The 19,498-nt window shown below is 37.2% G+C and overlaps 1 protein-coding gene across 1 annotated transcript in view; it reads left to right on the forward strand.

Moving 5' to 3' along the window:
* Positions 1-19,498, forward strand: part of LOC126335155 (sterol O-acyltransferase 2-like) — a 190,044-nt gene that overhangs the window by 131,765 nt on the left and 38,781 nt on the right. The window lies entirely within an intron of this gene.

Below are 19,498 nucleotides of genomic sequence, written 5' to 3' on the forward strand. Positions count from 1 at the left end.
AATAGCCAGTCTGTGTACATAAATAAAGAACAGGAATTTAACATTTCTTATAACAATAGAATCACCTTAGAGACAGTTCCTGTAAAGTTTCTTGTCATTGTTTTGCAAAACAATTTAGGCTGGCAGGCACATGTGAATTATTTAACACCAAAAATTTCTAAAGGAATATTTATGCTCAGAAAATTACAAGCAACAGTATATGAAAAAATTTTGCTTTCTGTCTATTATAGTTATATTCACTCTCATTTGATGTATGGGACAATCTTGTGGGGAAATAATTGCTACTCAAAATGCTTATTTACAGCCTAGAAGAAAGCTGTCAGACTGATATGTAAAGTACCTCCTAGAACTCACTGCAGAGAATTATTTATTAAACTTTGTGTTATGACCTTGCCATGTATATACACATTTCAATGTCTCTTGTACATTAAAAAGAAATTGTCTAGTTTTGATCTGAATTCTGAGTACATAGGTAAAACACACGACACTGTAATGATGTAAGAAAAGACTACTGCTCATATACCAAAACTCTAAACAACTTCAAACACACTTATGTAAAGCTATTTAATAAACTACCAGAGTAGGTTAAGATATTTGTAAGAACTTTATTAATTCAAACTTGTTTTTATACAATGGAAGATTTCTATGAGCATAATTTCCAACATAGATTAATTATTTATGTATTTATTGTCATTGTTGTTTGTACATTTATTGACGTTGCTTATACAAGCTTTACATCCCCGTAAATGTTTGGTATTTGAGCAAATAAAAATCAATCAATCAATCTAAATAAAATAATTTTAACTGTACATTCAGAACTGGTACTTATCGATTGTACTATCGAACCTACAGTATTTTGTAAAGTAATTTGTTTTCATAAATTTTAGCTTGAAATATGACATACTGTGTATACAATTACTTGAAAGTTTCCATAAAATCGACAGGGATGATATTGACCTGTCCAGAATTCGAAAAATAGTACTGGTATCTACTGACCTGTCCAAAATTCGAAAAATAATAATACTGGTATCGACAACTACTGTTGAGGAAAAGAAATGCTAGAGCAGGATGTCCCATTACAAACCCAACATAGTACTCAGCAAAGGTGCACCAAAATGTCACATGGCTGTGAAGTATTTGTTGGTGAATTTCCTGACAGTTTTCAGCTGCTCAGTAGCGGAAATTTTATTTAATTATTGTACCTGACAAGTGGGAGTAGGCCTCATCAGAAGACATCAAAATAGCATCTGGAAGAATGTTCTGAAGAATTTCCTCACATACAGTTCTGCAAGTTTCAAAACCTCTCTTACTTAATTTTTTAGTAACCACTATTTTGTATGCGTGCATGTGAAGATCTCTGTGCAAGATGAATCTTGCACTCCTATTACTCAATTGCAGGGCAGCTGACTGTTTCAGATGGAGATTGCTGGATGGATACATATTTTCAGTCATTGTTACAGTTCCGAGGTTGGCCAGTAGACTTTCTTTTCGGTGCAGAAGCTTATGTTCATAATCCTGATTTCCAAACTTTAATAATTTTTGTTTCAGGAAAAGAATAATGTTAGCCAAGTACAAAGAGAATGTGAAGTGCTCGCTGAGTAGTAATCACAGAAGTACCATTACAGATATAAACCTCCACTACAAATGCATTGTGGTCACCTACTTTCAAGCCAGAATACATATTCAAAAAATTATCATTAAATACTATAATGTCTAAAAACGTATTCACGAAAAGATAAACAGTTATATGCAAAAATAAATGAAAATATAGCGTTTTCAGAATCAGAATTGCAAAATAGAGGGAATTCAGATAAATTTAGAATGACAGGAACAGCATTATAAGCTCCATCAACGTAAAATTTGCTGCCAGCAAATGCAACAATGATATCTCTATGAATGGAGATCTTTGACAGTTCGGTTCTAGCTAGTTGTTTGTTCCATTGTGTATGTTAGCTCTTGATAGTAAATTATCTCCATATGAGAACTGCGTTTTCTGATCTCCTATGATCGATTGTAGTAATCTCTACCGCCATTGGTGGCTCTAAATTGTTTCATTTTTCTAATTACTTGTTTCTTGTGTTTGTCCATGATGGTTGTTGTGGTCATGGATCACAATCAGCGGAGTGATACAATACCAGTGTTTCCTAGTTTCACACCTGGGTATGGCTGATGCAATGGTAGTCACCAGAGGCATACGTAAACTCTGTGGCCCTGACATGGTTGGAGATGCCTATGCCACCATCAGTTCTTATGCAAGGTTATATCGATGATCAAGTTTCATTTGCACCTTCAGCCTTTGACCTGCTAACCCCAAAGCCTGATGTTATTTCCTACAACTTTAACAATACACTGTAAGCAGCCCCACATGTACTTCCTGCTCAACAAGTGACAACTTCCTACTATGTTAACATTACACTGCCTGCAGCCCCATATGTCTTCCTGCTGAACAAGTGACAAACTCGTTTTTGGTCCATGTTCCTCAGTGCTTGTTCGGGACTGCTAACATGTCTTTTGTACAACTTCTCCCCGTAGTCTAATGACCATCATCATTCTATCTGTGCTGGCCTACATCATACCTTTGCCTATTGCATTGTGCATCATGTGCTGCTGCAATCTTGTCATGTTAACCAAGACCTCCAGGGAAGTAGCGCACTACATTCCTGCTCCATGAGGCATCCTCAATCACGATCTCATGCCTACTGTCATGGATTCATCATCATAGCATCCAGTTACTCCTATTGTGCTTGCCTCACAGATCCTATGACCCTGCACTACAACCTCGCTGGCAGATTCCCCAAACTACCGCAGCTACAAAAATTATAATTTTGACAGTTCCAGTATGACCAAGCAAGGTTATATTCGTACACTTAAGCTGCAACTTATTGGAGTTTAATTTCAGCGCCATTGATGCTGAGAATTGCCCAAACCTGAGCCACATGTTGTTAACAGGCACAGTGAGGCAAGGAATGTCACTAACCTTCATGTCTGAATGCTGAGGTTCCTCTGGGGACATGCTGGCTTTGGCAGTGTGATGGGGTTGTGTATCGAAGGTTGCAGAGTATGCAGTGAGCCCATGACAGGTTCTCCAACATGGCGCTGATAAATTGTTTGAGCTCATCATTCTGACCATGAAGGGCATGGACTTCTGAGAGCTTGACCATGAAATCAACAAGTTAGGAAGCCAGATGGGAGTTAAGTGCAGACTCGCTAGAGCACAGTGAAATGGGTCACTCATTAGGAAGCAGGGGTCTGGGTCAAACAAACAATCCCAAAATATGGGAGCCGCTATCATGATGTAGTAAAGTTGCAATTTGTAGATCTGAAGACAAACCATAGTATTTAAGAAAGTCTGTACCATCTCGTCGACATCTGCAGTGTGGGGTATCAGATGAAACTGTCAGGTATGAAATGGACACCAAGTTCATCAAACACCATGCACATCAACGAGGGTCTTGTTGGTGACACATAATGACAGTTCCACTGGGAGGTGTACAGGAGGGCATGATCAACTGGGATGATGCTGATGTCTGCTGGATGATGTGGACAAGTTAGCTGGTTGTTGATTCTGATGGCAACCACTAATGACATTAGTATGACATCTGATAATGTTGAGAGACCTTCTCTTACCCACAACTGATCGTGATTTGTGACACTTTCTCAGCATGATAAACTTCTATCATAAACAATTGCCACATGCTGTTTCCATTCAGATTCCTCTTACAGAAGTTTTGCATGTAGCTCTGTGTATTAATGTACTATATGTGTGAACCCTTTTTAATCCATTCTGAAGTGCACCCAGAATACTCTTTTTTCAATATAAATAGGCAAAACATATGCCATGTGATGTGAGGGAGGTATTGAACAGCATACTTGGTGCATAAAACAATGTTTCAGGATTCGATGTGAAAGCTATACAGGAGGTTACCTATCTGTTGAGCGTGTGATGAGAAATCTAGGGAGGAAATTAAAAGATGTGGGTGGATCCACTCACACCATCCTGTATGGCTACACGCTTGTGGGTCCAGTCTACTTTCAAGAGATCATAGGTGCTGAGTAATGTACTGAAGCTACTGTCAACTAAATCAGTCTTACGACTGAAATTTGTAAATTGCTAGCCAAGAAATTATCCTATACGCAAAATTCTTGTATTTATATCAATTTCAAGAAACTATTTGCTTAGAAAAGAAGTTACTGCTATGGACAGTGTTATTCCACGTATATGAATGTTTTTTTCAAGTAGGGGAATTAACTCCCCAATACATTATGTAACTTTAAATCTTGTTTAAGTTTGGTTGCCTTTGAATTTCTTGCACGCTTGGAAGTAGAAAATGATTTTGTGGACAGACGAAGTCCACTTCCATCTGACAGGATATGTCAGTAGACATAATTGTTGAATATGGACAATGGAAAATCCACACACAAAACAACCAGTAACACTTAATCCTAAAAAGATGACTGTGTGGTGAGGGTTTACTCCATCATTTATCATAGGGCCACGTTTTTTCGAAGAGACAGTCCTGTCCTGTTACCTGTACCGTCACTGGTAAGAGCTATGAGTGTCTTTTGTGCAAACACGTCATCCCAGCTTTCCAACAGCGTGGATGTGTGGATGGGATCATTTTTATGCAAGATGGCGCACCTCCGCACATTGCAAATCCAGTTAAGTAGCTGCTGAAGTAACATTACAGAAATGTGAAATTATCAGCCGCCATTTCCCTACCACTTGGCCGTCCTGGTCACCTGACCTTAAGCCATGTGACTACTGAGAGATCTTTGTTCAGTGTCCTGATTGCAAACTGAGCTGTATTGAAGGAATGCATTGCATGACACAATCTGAATGTGATCCCAGAAACATTCTGATCTGTTGTGGAACATGCTGTTTCTGGATTTCAACTTCTTGCAGAAAATGGTGGACAGCATATTGAACATGTTTTCTGTCAGTCACGCTGAAATTAATCATCCAATTTGATTTTGATTGATGCTTTTTATGGAGTTTTTGGCGTCAGGACAATTAAAAATCGATGTAATTAATGCTTTTTATGTGGTTTTTGGCCTCAGGACAAAAACCGATTATTCCCATCCGATGTGATATGACGTTGCGGTGGTGGATAGGCTTACGTAACTAACACTATCACACCTGTACACTTATGCAAACTGAGTTGTAATGTTTGTTTAATGTCAAATGTACACATTAGGCATTGTTGTATGACTCATTTTTTATTTGTAGTCTTCCACTATTAAGTTATGATGCTTACAGAGCCATGTATTGCTACATTTTCCACTATTAAATTTTTCCACTATTAAATTATGATGCTTACAGAGCCATGTATTGCTACATTTTGTAACTATTTATTTTTCTTCTGCTGTACATTTTCCCCCTTCTTCGATAATATTCCATTGCAATTTGATGTGATTCTGACCAATGGTGTTATTTCTACTGCAGGTTGAAAGTTTAATGTTAATTATAATAGTTTGTATGAACAATTACCAAATAGTGTGGAAGTGATTTATGTTTGTGACCACAATTTGTGTATATACTATATAACATGATTTATACATTTCTAATTTCACACACTGATTTTGGTCCTCCTGCTATGTCATCATTCAAAGCTATTTATGACTCTGATTACCTGTATTTATCCTGAGTACTGCATTATTGTATGTCATTGGAACTTGAGTTGTGAGTAAATCATATTTAACTCTGTTTTGGGTACCCACGGTCATTACAACTGTGGATGTGCACTCAAGGAGTGTGTACAGCTATTGATTGAGACTAGATACTTCCTCTAATTAACCTTTACAAATGAATGAACTTATTGGTATATTATTATGAGCTATATTTATTTTACTTTATTGAAACATTTCTGCTGCTGTGTACCCAGTATGGTTTGGATTCATTGGTGAGTCCCCACGTTGTAAGCATAGGACCTATTTTTTCATTATTTTTTCTTTTCATGACTCAAAATATCCTTACATACTGTGGTTTATGTGGCTGATTGATTTTGTGCTGTACTTCTACTAATGATTGAGTATATTCTTCTGGTTAGTACCCATCATTGTAAATTTAGATTCTGATTTTTTTTCTTCTCTTTTGATGACTTTGAAGGTGTGTCTATATAGATGTAAACTTGTAATTTTTAATTCTAGTACTTCACATTGTCTCTCCACTTATTTCTATAGTTTGGTGCTGTAATGTTGTAGTTTTGATTTTGTATCATTTATTTTGGGACAGAATGTTCCACAGATCTGAAAGTCTGAATGCCATATACTCATGTATGTGTAGATTATGACTTGTGTAGTAGATGTTTTTCTCACGTTATCTCTGACATGTTATTTATCATATACTCCTATACATCTGAATTCTACTTATACTTGTGGTATTTACTATGTTTGTGGAAACAATGTTTCACTTTTGAATTATGTACATTTACATTAGGTCATTATGCTAACATTTTCTATAATATGTTGTTATTCATTTTTACATAACATTAACGGGCATTTAAACCTCATTCATTGAAATGCAAAAGAGACTTAGAGATTACACTAGATTAGACCATTCTGTACAAAGCTAAAGCAACTTCACATGAATTTTGTCCATAATTTTGGAAACTGTCACCATATATTAATTTTGCCATTGCACCACTCAAGTTTTACACTTATTTGGACTATAGACAAATTCTATGGAAGAAGAACTCTGTTTGTTGTAATCAGAAGTTTGCGAGATGCTATGTATTTCCTTATATACCTTGCGCAGTGGTTTGTAAGCTAACCTGTTAGTTTGTCAAACCCATTTAAATGGTATCGATATGTGGTGAGCTATGTGTGTGTTATCTTTTATTGTTTCTACATCTTTATTCCTACATGCTGTTCTCTTCAGTCACAGTGACATTTGGTCCATTTCGTAGGGCATGTGCTAAGATGTAGTAAACTGTACCACTGTGACATGGTTTTATAAATCATGAATTGTGTACATGCTTATTGCTTATCATGTTCTAAAGGACCACATAACCTCAACAGGTTATGGGCTCAGGTACCCAGATAACCGATCATTATAAGTATCAACAACAATTGATTAAAACCCGCGTGTCGTGATCCAAAGTCCAGTGTGCTGCTATTCACAAACTATTGTTCAAGTCGACAAATATGGCGACAAATTATCTAAAATGTGCCGAAGCCAGTGATGTTGGTATGGAGATCACTGGCTGAAGCCGAAAGCACGTGGGAACTATGGAGATTGGGCGTTCACTATCGAAAATGTGCTTATTCTCGAAGGATTAGCAAAATGTTTCTCAGAAGTAATTTCATCGAAAGATTCGGAGGCCAAAGCGAAGATAAATCTTATGTTTGATCCATTTTTATGTGTGCGCATAAGAGAAGAAACACGAAAGTGAACTTGTGGAAGAAACTAACGACTCTGGTTTTTGGAGAAGAATAAATTTATTGAGAACAGTGGTTTCAACACGTCTAGAAAAATGTGATTCAGTGACTAATTATGTGAACCAGTTAGTAGATCATGGTCAGAAATAACGAGGAACAGGTTTTGCTATCAATGATTAGTGGATTGGTTTGTTATTGCTAGCAGGACTGTCAGAAAAATATTCTCCCATCATAATGGCAGTTTAGCGTTCAGGAATACCAATCACAATGGACGCAATCAAAAGCAAACATCTTGACATTGAACTGGTAGTTCTTTCAGGGCCAAAAGTTGGCAAGGTAAACCAGGGTGTATACGATCCGGGACAACTGGGAATCCGGGAAAAACCGGGGATTTCTTTCATCCAGGAGAAAACCGGGAAAAACCCGGGAATTGTTTATAATTCAGGGAATTTTTCATTGTTTTAGCTTTCAGTTAATTTTTTGTAATTTTGACTGGTACGAACAAATACTCTAACAAAAGATATTACTGTATCCCGGATACTGCAGAATTATACTGCAGCAACAAAACATGGACGAGAGAAAAAAGAAAACGAAAATAAAACTTAAGTTGCAAAGGAAATGCACCGTATACAACAACAAAACAATGCTCACACAAGCGTCTGCCAACAGCAAAGTGTGTCAAAGACCTTAGGAAGACCATGCAATGCTTTTGTAACAACAAACTGCCTCCGATGAACGTGACGTGACAACTGTTTAAATTAGATTCGTTTAAGTTGTTGCTTCTGGTTACAGAAGTGTGGCTGGGCGCTACTGCTTAATATTGTCTCGGTTCGGAAATATAGTAAATCTGGGGCTGATGCCCAGAGCAGTCTGAGTTGAGGTGGGGAGCGTCCACGTGATCTTTTGTTTCATCTTCGTGTATTGCTCTCATATTAAATGATAACGAAACGGATTTTTGTGGCCGAGAGCTATCAAATGAATTAAAATACGTTCGCATAATTACGGAAGGCTAAAATATGTTATTAGTTTCAGATTTTATTTCCACCTTTCTGACAGAACAATAAAGTTATTTTTGCCGGTTTTGGTAAAGAGATTGGGCTTGAAGTTAATTTTTTCTGCTGAGGCAGTCAATTTATTTGAAACGAAGTGTTTAATTTCACACTATTGGCTAGTTCCAACTGTACGCTGCATTTCAAGTGCACGTATGGCATTATGCCATAATAAAGAACCAAACATGAGATAATACAGTACTTGTACTCCAAGAAATTTACAGTTCATACGAGTGTGCATTTTAAGCCGAATTATGTGTTTTAGTATGGTTCACGCTCTTGAAGTATCATCTGATGTCTTGTTTCTTTTAAGCCATACGTAAGATCTTTTAATATTTTACAAATACGAACATATGGGCTTCCTGCGTCATCATAGCTGCGCAAGCGTGGTGCCGCCTGTTATTTGGCGTTCTCTTCCAACTACTGAAACGAACCTATTTCTAACAGATCGTGGGAAAATATTGCGAATGGTGGTTTGAAAAGCGTTACGTTCAAAGCACATTTCCTTTTAGGCAAGATGAACTATGTTCAAGATTGTACGATGAATTTCTTAAATCAAAAAGGGTTTGACTCTCATTTAAAAATCAACTATTTGAGGACGACCATTTAGAAGAATTTCGAGCCCAAAAGATCAGACATTTACGTCATTTTACTGGCACATTTGTGTGATGATCTTTTTTGCGCGTGTTACACTTTAAGATTCAACATTATATGTGGAAGCTTAGCTTCTTTTCCAGCTTATTAATCTTCGAGACTAATATTATATGTGAATGCTGTGTATATTAATTTAAACCATTAACTTTTCTTTGTGTGTTCACGCTACTTAAGAGAGATCTAACTATTGGCGAAGTAGATCATGTGTCCTATGCGACCATCAGCTGGCGAGATCATATGACAGGAGCTATGACTGTCTTACAAAAGCCCATCATAAACTCGATTTCAATGTTTCAGAAAGTAACATGCAGTGTTTGGTGGAATTCAAATTTATACCTTCGTAGTACGAAAATACGCAGCATATATGTTGCTGCACATCAAAGGTCTTTTAAAACGTGTTTGCCCCCTTCTGAGTTTCGTTTTCTAAAGTACCGGGAAATTCTACTCCCGCATATAAATGTGTATTTTTAACTGCGAAAAATCAGGGAATTTTTTTCTTTGTCCACGTATACACCCTGTAAACCAAACTTTTCTCGCCGAAATACAGTGAGTAATCAAAACAGAAAGGACGTTGTTTGCTATAAATGCAAGAAATCAGGACATTTTGAAAGTAATTGCTCTAACAGTGACACAAGACAAAACTTCAAATTTTTCAGTGGCTCTTTTGACAGAAGTGACTAGTATGTTGATTCAAGTTCTAGTGTGCATCTCACAGCAAATGAAGAATGACTGAAAAACAAAATAAATGATGATATGCTGCAAACCAGTCAGAAATCCCAGTGTGGTGGTCGGGAGAAGTTGTTTTAACAACAATAGTCACAAAGAACTCTCTTAATATTACTGTGAAAAATGTGTGTGCTCCAGAACTAACTACAAATTTGCTGTCTGTGAGCAAGTTGATTGAGGAAGAAAATTTTGTTGAATTTCATAGTGATCAGTGCAATATTTATAACAAGCATAATGAATTAGTTGCAACTGCAGATCTGATTAATAGTGTGTACAAGGTAAACATTGTCAGAAGTTGTCTTTTTTGGGAATGATTACAGCATCTGATTGGCATAGAAGATTATGTCATCTAAATGCAAAATGCAAAAGACCTTATTAAAATGAAAAATGGCGCCCAAGAGGAATAGTGTGTGAAGATATTAACATTAGCAAACAAAACTTTGTAGTGTGGAATGAAGCAAACAAACAAACAAGTCAGCCTTTTCCACTTGGAGGAACTTAAGTATCAAAACCACTTGAAGTAGTACATGCAGACCTGTGTGGACCAATGGAAGTTATGTCATTAGGTGGTGCAAAATATTTTCTCATTTTGGAAGATGATTACACCCAAATTGGATTTGTGTATTTTCTGAAGACAAAGAATGAAACTACTGAAAAATTTCAGAAAATGGTGGAGCGTCAGCAAGAAAGAAAAATAAAAACAGTTAGAACAGATAATGGAAAAGAATCTTGTGTGTTTTTTTACATTTTGTTGAAGAAACATGGTAATATACATCAGTTATCCAACAGCTATACACCAGAACAAAACGGTTTTGCAAAAAGGCTGAAGCGAACTGTTGTAGAAAAGGCAAGATGTTGACTTTTTGATGGTAAATTTGATAAAAGATTTTGGGCTGAAGCTGTTAATACAGCAGTATATTTGTTAAATGGGACAGTGAGTTCTAGTTTAGGGAATAAAACACCCTATGAACTATGGACTGGCAAGAAACCCAACATTAGTCATCTCAGAATAATTCACAACAAGGTTATGCTGCATGTTCCCAAAGTCAAGAGAACAAAATAGGATAAAAAGGTAAAAGAAATTATCTTAGGGGGATATTGCAATAGTATAAAAGGCTATAGATTCTATGACCTTGAGACAAATGGTTTAGCGACAAGCAGAGATGTGACTAAATTAGAAAATAATAATGATGCAGGAACTGAAATGAAGAATCATGAAAAAAATCGACAGTTCAGTGGGGGATGATGAAGAAAATGAGGAGTCTGATGTTTTATTAAGAGAGGATTTACATGTTGTCTCAGGAGCAGCAGTTACATCAGACAAAGAAACTGATGACAGCTTTATATGTTCATGACTTTCATATTTTTTCAAATGACTAAAGTGAGATTGAATTTTTGAAAAGTAAGTTATGTTCAGAGTTTGAAGTAAAGGATTTATGAATGGCTTAAAATTGTTTGGGGATGGAAATCAAATATGATAAAGCTAAAGGTGTGTTAGCCTTAAGTCAAAAGGGCTAAAACAAACTAAACTCCCGAACACGCCATAAAGGCCCAATGGTACTGCCTGGCTGCCCTGTCATCCTCAGCTCATAGGCATCGCCAGAGAACTATATTGATCAGTTAATGAGAAAGTTCAGTATGATAGACTGTAAAACTGTAAAGACTCCTATTGAAACCAAACTTGATTTTCTAAATGGAGAAGAAACTAGAACTGACTATGTACCTTATCAAACCCTAATAGTCATATATTTATTAGTACTTAAAAGACCTGATATTTCTTTTAGTGTGAGCTACTTAAGCTAGTTCAATAATTCATATACTAAAAAAACACACACACATTGGATATGCGCTAAGTGAATTTTGAAATATCTGAAGGGAACTAAGAATTCCGTACTAAAATTTAGGAAAGGAGATTTAGAATTATGTGGTTATGTAGATGCAGATTGGGCAAATTGTCCTTCAGACAGAAAATCAGGAGTGCAAAGCAAAAGACTGTTGCTCTTTCTAGCACAGAGACTGAGTATAGGCTCCTTCCGAAGCTTGTTTTATTTATTTCTTACTCCATTGATCCGAATGTGATAAACTCACAAGGATATAGTAGTGTGTATCAGTAAACAATGAGTAGAAAGATAGTAGTAAAGCAGTCAATCAGACAAAAGTAATACTACATGTTTGCTATACACATATGTGGTAAGAGTGACAATTACATCAAACATTACACATAGAAAGTAAAAACAAGTTAAAAAGTAGTGAAAATGACTATGAATGTTCCATGCAAATGATACCTGTCGATGACCTCATCTTATGTTTATAATCGGTACATTTTACAAATCATTAATGTCAAATGTCTCTTTGCATTTGCTTTCCTGATTTGACCATCACATAAACATTTTCTCAAAAGTACAATGTGCAACTTGCATGAATCATACAAGGAGAGCACCTGATCAGACTGATACTTGTACCAAACCAAACTCTAGACACTAATCCTGCACTATGTGAACACTGACACACTTGGAGCAAAATGTTACAAACCCTGCTTCTAGCACCTTATAGAACAGGAAATAATCTAGATTAGTACTGGCATGAATTTAGTAATTGAAATTGTTTCTCAGAATTTATATATAAACTGTTTTCTGAAGTAAATTAATTGAATGTTTAGTCATGATTAAGAACAAAGATTGCTGATTGTGGCAGTGGGGATAAATAGCTTCTTGTTTATCTCTGCAGTCAGATTCATTATTGATAATCACATGAGAATTACAAATGACAAATTTTCGAGACATCAAAACTGAAGTGTTGCATTATATTTACTGTAAATTTGTTTTTTGGTTGACGATTGACTCTCGAAGATTGATACTATGGGATAGAAAATTCTTTTGGCCAGACTAAAAATCCAGAGGTCTCAGACTCAATCCTCAGTCCATTGTAAACTGTAGGCCCTCTTGTCAGTTCAAATGTTGGGGGAAGGTTATGTCATGTCACAAACATGACTATGCCAAGTAAAGTGTAGTCGTATTCAAAACAATCTTCAGGTTGATGACTGCTGTTCTTCAGCTAGTGGGTATGTGATTATGAATGAGCAAGACATTAGCAAATGAGGGGGACAGTACAGCAGTGGTGTAGGCCACTTTTTTAAGAAATAGACAACAGGTCAATGTTATGCAGTTGTGGTTTTTCTTGGAATTTGGAAGTCCCACTTGTTTTGGTAGTGGTGTGTTCCATGATGATTGGTAAACTTCAGTGAATTAGTTTTAGAAATAGTGCAGTATTTATGAGGCACCTGCAACTTGTTTTCTTGGTTAGACCACTGTTGTACTGACATTTTTGTGTACGTGAGAAAGAAGAAAAAATGTTATTTGAATAAATGTAATAGTTCTTTTACAAGTTTTAATATGAATTTAAAGTAACAACACACGACACAAAGTGGTTCTGTCAGTAAAATATTAAGATTATGAACTTATCATTACAAGCAAAAGCTTTATTTTTCAGTATACTTTTTCAGTATGTGTTTTGCAAGTTTACACAGTAGGCCTATCATCTTCCTTGGTTATATTTTGAGATACCAGACTATCGTAAAGTGAATGGTGAATGGGTGGAACATATATGTTCATGCCAGTTGTGTTTTGGATATTATAACTGTGTAATTTTTCAGGATCCAGTCAATGAAAAGGATACAATGACCTGTCTCATAGGAGCAGATTCCTGTGTTCTTGAAGCCTGATATTATGTTTTTAGGTTTCAAAGCATCTGGCCATACATTACACACAAGATCCACAATTTCTGTTTCAGATGGTTTTCTCTGATTGCGTTTTTGCCACTGAATCAACTCAGTATTCCAAGTGTCCTTAAAAGGCTTGAAGCAACACTTGTCTAAAGATTGCAGCTGGTCAGTTGTATGTGGGGGCAGCTTCACTATTGCAATTCTCTCATTCCTTGCTTTTTCTGTTACTATGGGATCTAAATGACAAAGGTGACCATCCAACAGTGGAAGTAAAGGTCTCTCTTTCACAGTGTCACAGAAATGACTGAAGTAGCTCAGAAAGTTGATGATGTCATGAAACCATCAACAGCAGATGAATAAAATATGCCAGATATATCTCATGCTCTCTTCCAGGAGCTCCATAGGTGCACTCCCTCAAAAATGATAAGTAGTGGAAGATCCCTGCCTGCAGCTGACACACAAGCAAGCACTGTTGTATTGTCTTTTCCAGAACCCTGAATATCCCAGAAAAACGTCTGACCAATACCTCCAACAGCTCGTACCCTGGAAGGATCAACTGAAAAGTCTGTCTCATCAAAATTCCATATATTGGCTGGTTTATCTTTGAGGTCCAGCTCTTCCAATATTGCTTCTAATTAATCACAGAAATCATAAATAATAAAAGGATCACTTGTAGCTTTTCTATGATTCATTTCATTTCAAGAGCTACCGGCTTCTTCAGTGTTAATGAATTTCGCAAACAGATATGTCTGAACCACTTTGAACCAGGTTTTCCATCTTTAAAAAGAGTGGTCAAACCATTTTGTTGCACAAAGTCTTGAACAACCGACAACACTTAACCTCTTGTCATTGAAAATCCCCATTTAGCAAGTGTCTTGAAGTGATTAGATACAGTTGTTTCTTGATCTCCTGTCAAGTCTGTTTTCCTACCTTACACACCTGAGTGAGTACCATGTACCCTTCTGTGCAGGAACATTTTATTTATTTTATATTTCAATGCTACCTGCTGGAGTGAAGCTCCATCTTTCACCTCTTTTGTGGCTGAAGAAATATCTTCTTCACTATATGCCCTTCCTTTTTTCTTATATGAAGATGCCATACTATTCCTGTCATGATCGAAAATATTCCAATGTAATATTATATAACAATGGCATAAAATAAATTTAAGAACAGTTGAGGCCTATTTTAGATGAAACCTATACTTATGCCTACCTGTAAAAGAGACCTGAGACGAATAGCAGTACACCACTAACTCAAAACTGTAGCACAGTCTATATCCTATGCTGCTGCTTTTGCTGCACTAATGTCAACAATAGCATGAAATAAAGCACTGCTGCATTATTGCCCAAACAACAATAGCAAGAAATACAGCACAATAACTGCTGCATTATTGACAATTGCCACAAGTAACACTCTTTTCAGTGAGCAGAACGGCATGATTAAAAAAACAAAGAGTATACCACTATTAGGAAAATGCTGTATCATATTTTGGGACTGGAGCATATCATATTTAGGGATAATATTGACTGTTTATTAATTAACTCCATATAATAAATGTGAAGGTAATGAATAATCCAGCAGACAGAGCACATCTTTCTGTCTACGTAATCCAAATTTTGTGGGTACAGAATAAATATTTCCAAGATTGTGACAAATATTGTAGAACTGTGTGCACATTTATTTTCGATGTGAAAAATGATGACTGACTATATTATTTTTTACATGCTGCTGAGTTTATAATGGAAAAAACAACTTATAAATGGCCATTCCCAAAGAACAGCAGAAATAATAGTACGAACATTTGTTATAAGTAAGGTTTTCTTATGAATAGACTGGGTGTACTATTCTATGGAAAATTTTTGCTATATCAGTTTTAGGGCACCTTACCCTACATGATTGTTTAATTTCCTTTGTGATCCAGGGTTTGTTCTGTGATGTACCAGTTTTGCATCTATCAAACTTTTTTTGAGAATACCTCTCCAAATAAGGCTGAGAACTCATTTATGAATATATTAAATTTGGCATTAACATCATCCAACCTGTATACTGGGCTCCACTCCATCTGTTGCAGTTTGTGTTTAAAGAGTTCACATGAATCACTAGTCATTTTCCTAATATATTTCCATGTGGGGATTAATTTCTCTAGGGGTGTACTGTCATGCAGAGTGAGGATCTGTCCATCATGTCAGACAGACCATTCAAGACAGGGGTGACAGTGAAGCAGTGGTGCCTATGTAAATCTATAAAAATATTGTCTGTCAAAGACTGACTCTCACAGGTGTGATTGTGCAGCACTCAGCATGCTCGGATGAAGTGTGCCATCTCTTTAACACTCCTGAATTTTAAATGGTATAATTGTCTAAAACGCTGCTTCAACAGGTCAAAGCAATGTTCGAAGATACGGAAACGTCTGATCCCGTCCGTCTGCTTTGACCCATGACATCACAAATATGGCGGAAACGACCATAAACCACGATTCCAATATGGCGAATATAAAGTCGTTGCATACACATTATGAGGACGAAAATACATCGAAAAACAAACACACACGTTCCACAAATAGCCTACTGACACTAATGGGACAACTGCGGGAAATAGGGGGTTTTTGTGTGGGAACAAACTAAATATAAACAAATTTAGACACCCACCCCCATACAAAACTGTGCAAAGCGACGAAAAAAACAAACAATAAAAAATTCCCCAAATACCGCTAAACACGATGTAATGTGGAATTGGAGACTTCTCTTGATCTATATAGCTCATGAGCAGCTCCCAACCCCGCCATACGTTGGGATCGAACACTTACCTTGACCTATATAGCTCAACAGCAGCTTCCCAATACAAATACCAACATAGACTGCCACACATTGGGATCGAACACTTCCCTTGACCTATATAGCACTACAGCAGCTCCCGATCATATCTCCCAATACAAATACCAACATAACGCCCACACATTGGGATTGAACACTTTCCTTGACATATGTAACTCAAAAACATCTCCCAATACCAATACCAACCTTCACAGCAACACATTTCAATGAAACACTTCCCTAGACCCAAACACATACACCGAAAACAAAACAATAAATACTTACCACAAAAAGTTCCAGTGCCACAAACTAGGTTGGCCACCACAATCACACACACACACACACACACACACACACACACACACACACACACACACACACACACACCAATGAAAAAATACTCAACCAAAAGAAAGACCTGACCCACCCACACCTCAACTCCCTCCCCCCCAACCAACCCAACCTCACCCTCATCCCAAAATGAAAACCCACAAAGAAAAACCAAATGCAACATAAAAAAATCTGTTACACACTACAACTCACCAGAACTTCAACAAAATAGATCCTCCACAACTAAATCACAAACCAACACACTCCCCCCCCCCTCACCCCCCCCCCCTCCACACACAAACACTCTAACATGAAATAAACCACCCACCCCACCTTGAGCCGCAGCCACCCACCCACATACCCAGACCACCCCAACCAACCACTTTCCGCCTATACATTTTACTCACAGCCCTTAAGAAAACCCGAAAAACACAATAGTCCTCAGGGACACTCTTCTGCCACCATTACTCATCTAAATGAGACTAAAGGTTGGAAGAGCGGCTCTTCCCCCTGCCAAGAACTGACTTAACAGCCCCCCCCCCCACATCCCATCTATTGTATTGGTGCAAGCACCTGTCTCATAATTTTTGAACTCTAAGCTATGGTTAACTGCTAAATTATGGAATCCCCTCTCACCCAACTCCCTACACGAAGAAAATGCATCAGAAACTACTGTGGACCCCGGTTCTATATACTCCTCAATTAACCCCACTAATTTGGCCTTAGACCTTCCTTCCACAACTCTAAAAACACCTTCAGAACATTCACCCACCACTGGAACTTGAGCCAACTTCATTTCTTCACCACAAACACAGTATTTGACAACCTTGGCAGTTAAGCCATAAAGCTGCAAAAACGTAATGAGCTCTAAAGGGGTGTTCCCCATCAAAGCCCTCAGACGTGCACTGTTAATCTTGTCTGTCATATCCAATCCTGAACAAAAAACAACAACCAATTAAATTTAATAAAAATACCACACAACATACAGCGAACAACACTAAATTAACCTTCACACAAACCCACAAAATCTTTAACTCACTGAAACGAATTCCACTTCAAACAGACTCGAACAATACTCGATAATGAGCAACAGCAAACTGAGCCCATTACACCACACAAATGAAAACCCTGAAAATAGCACCAGAGGGCAGAACAAACCACAACACAATGACACCTACAAGCATGCCACACTCACAAACCAAACTCCGCTCCATCATGACGTCACACACCACAACACCCTTGCATCATGGGTCAAAGCCGACGTGTGGGATCGGACGCTTCTGTCGACCCCAATGTTCTACGACAACCCCTGTTTTTGAGAGTGCTATATTGAAGTCAGGTTGCACTCTGGACAAATGAGCTGTATTTCTGAATGGTGTTAAAAAATTTCTGGTGCAGGGATAGCCACTGTCACCCAAAAGATGAAACTCTCCACACTTTTCTTCGAGCGTTTGGTAGAGTGTGTACTGCCTGAACACACTCCCGTCATGCAAAGAGCCCAGATAACTGACGAATAAGTCCCTAATCCGTCAGTTATGATCAGAAACTAAAAAAAGTTGAATGGAAAAATAATTCTTCTTATTCATATTCAACTGGGGATCTTTCTGCGGGCTATCACTTCTAATGTGTGTACTGTCGATGACTTAATCTAACATAACCCCTTAACCTAACCATAAAACAATAAGCAAATACTAACAATGACTCCAATGTGTATAAGAAACACCAAAAATTCATTTTAATGCGCTTTTGTGCATAGAACTCTCTTTAGTTAAGTCTAATGAAAGGTTTCTGCCGACCAACGACATGTCCCAAGTCACCCCAAGTTTGATGTCATTTTCAAAATCGAAAATTTCAGTTCAAAATATGGGCCTAAATTTTTATCTTTCTGTGGTTATTATTAGAGATAGAAGTGGGGATCGCATTTAAATATTAACCACATTTCCACTATTAATCCATAACAACCAGCAGGCCTTCCTGTTTCACTATCATTCTTTTTGTTGATATTTTGACAATTTTCAAATATTTAAAGGTAGTACTTACATTGCTAACAAGTTGTTCCCTACTACCTGAGGACATCAGCACACCATCACATAAATGATAACAATGAGCAAAACACAGTTCTAGCCGCCTTCTGCTGCCAACATAATAAAAAACAAAACACTGTCAAAATGTCCTGAGTCACCCCACTGTCCCAAGTCACCCCGTTTTATGGTAATAAGTTAATGCCATTTGTGTTATGATGTTCTGCAAAGCATAATATTTGAGCATTGTTTATACAATTTCTGTCATTTATATTAACTGAAAGCTGATCTACTTTGCTGCTAAGTCCCCTAATGTTTTGTTGAAAGATGGACAGGTTAGACTTGTCTGTAGACTTGTCACTTATCTTGGGTGCTTCTTGTTCTGAGTATCTATAGTTTAAAAAATCTTTCAGATGTAATGGGCGTACTGCTTTCTGTCTGCTTGCTATTCTGTGTGCAGTCTGCTTGGCTGTTGTGTTTTATTCTGTTGCTGGTGGAACTTCTTCTTCTTCTTCTGCAGGTGACATGATGCCTAAAAAATTCGGCACTTATCGACTTTAAGGACACACCCATGAAATCTTTGATTTTTTTACCGATTATCGTCAATGTGACTATGCTGATCACGAATATGACATTTTTTATCAGTTTTGAAACAGTGAAACAACATATTGTCATGTAATTGAAATACAAAAATGCGTAAAGATCATTCAAGTTAAATTGCAGCATTTGGATAAACGCGTCTGATGTAATCAATCAAATTGTGAAACGGGTTTGATCCAAAGCGTTGCCGCCATAGAAACTCGGCCA

Source organism: Schistocerca gregaria, chromosome 2, assembly GCF_023897955.1.
Source record: "Schistocerca gregaria isolate iqSchGreg1 chromosome 2, iqSchGreg1.2, whole genome shotgun sequence".
NCBI lineage: Eukaryota > Metazoa > Arthropoda > Insecta > Orthoptera > Acrididae > Schistocerca > Schistocerca gregaria.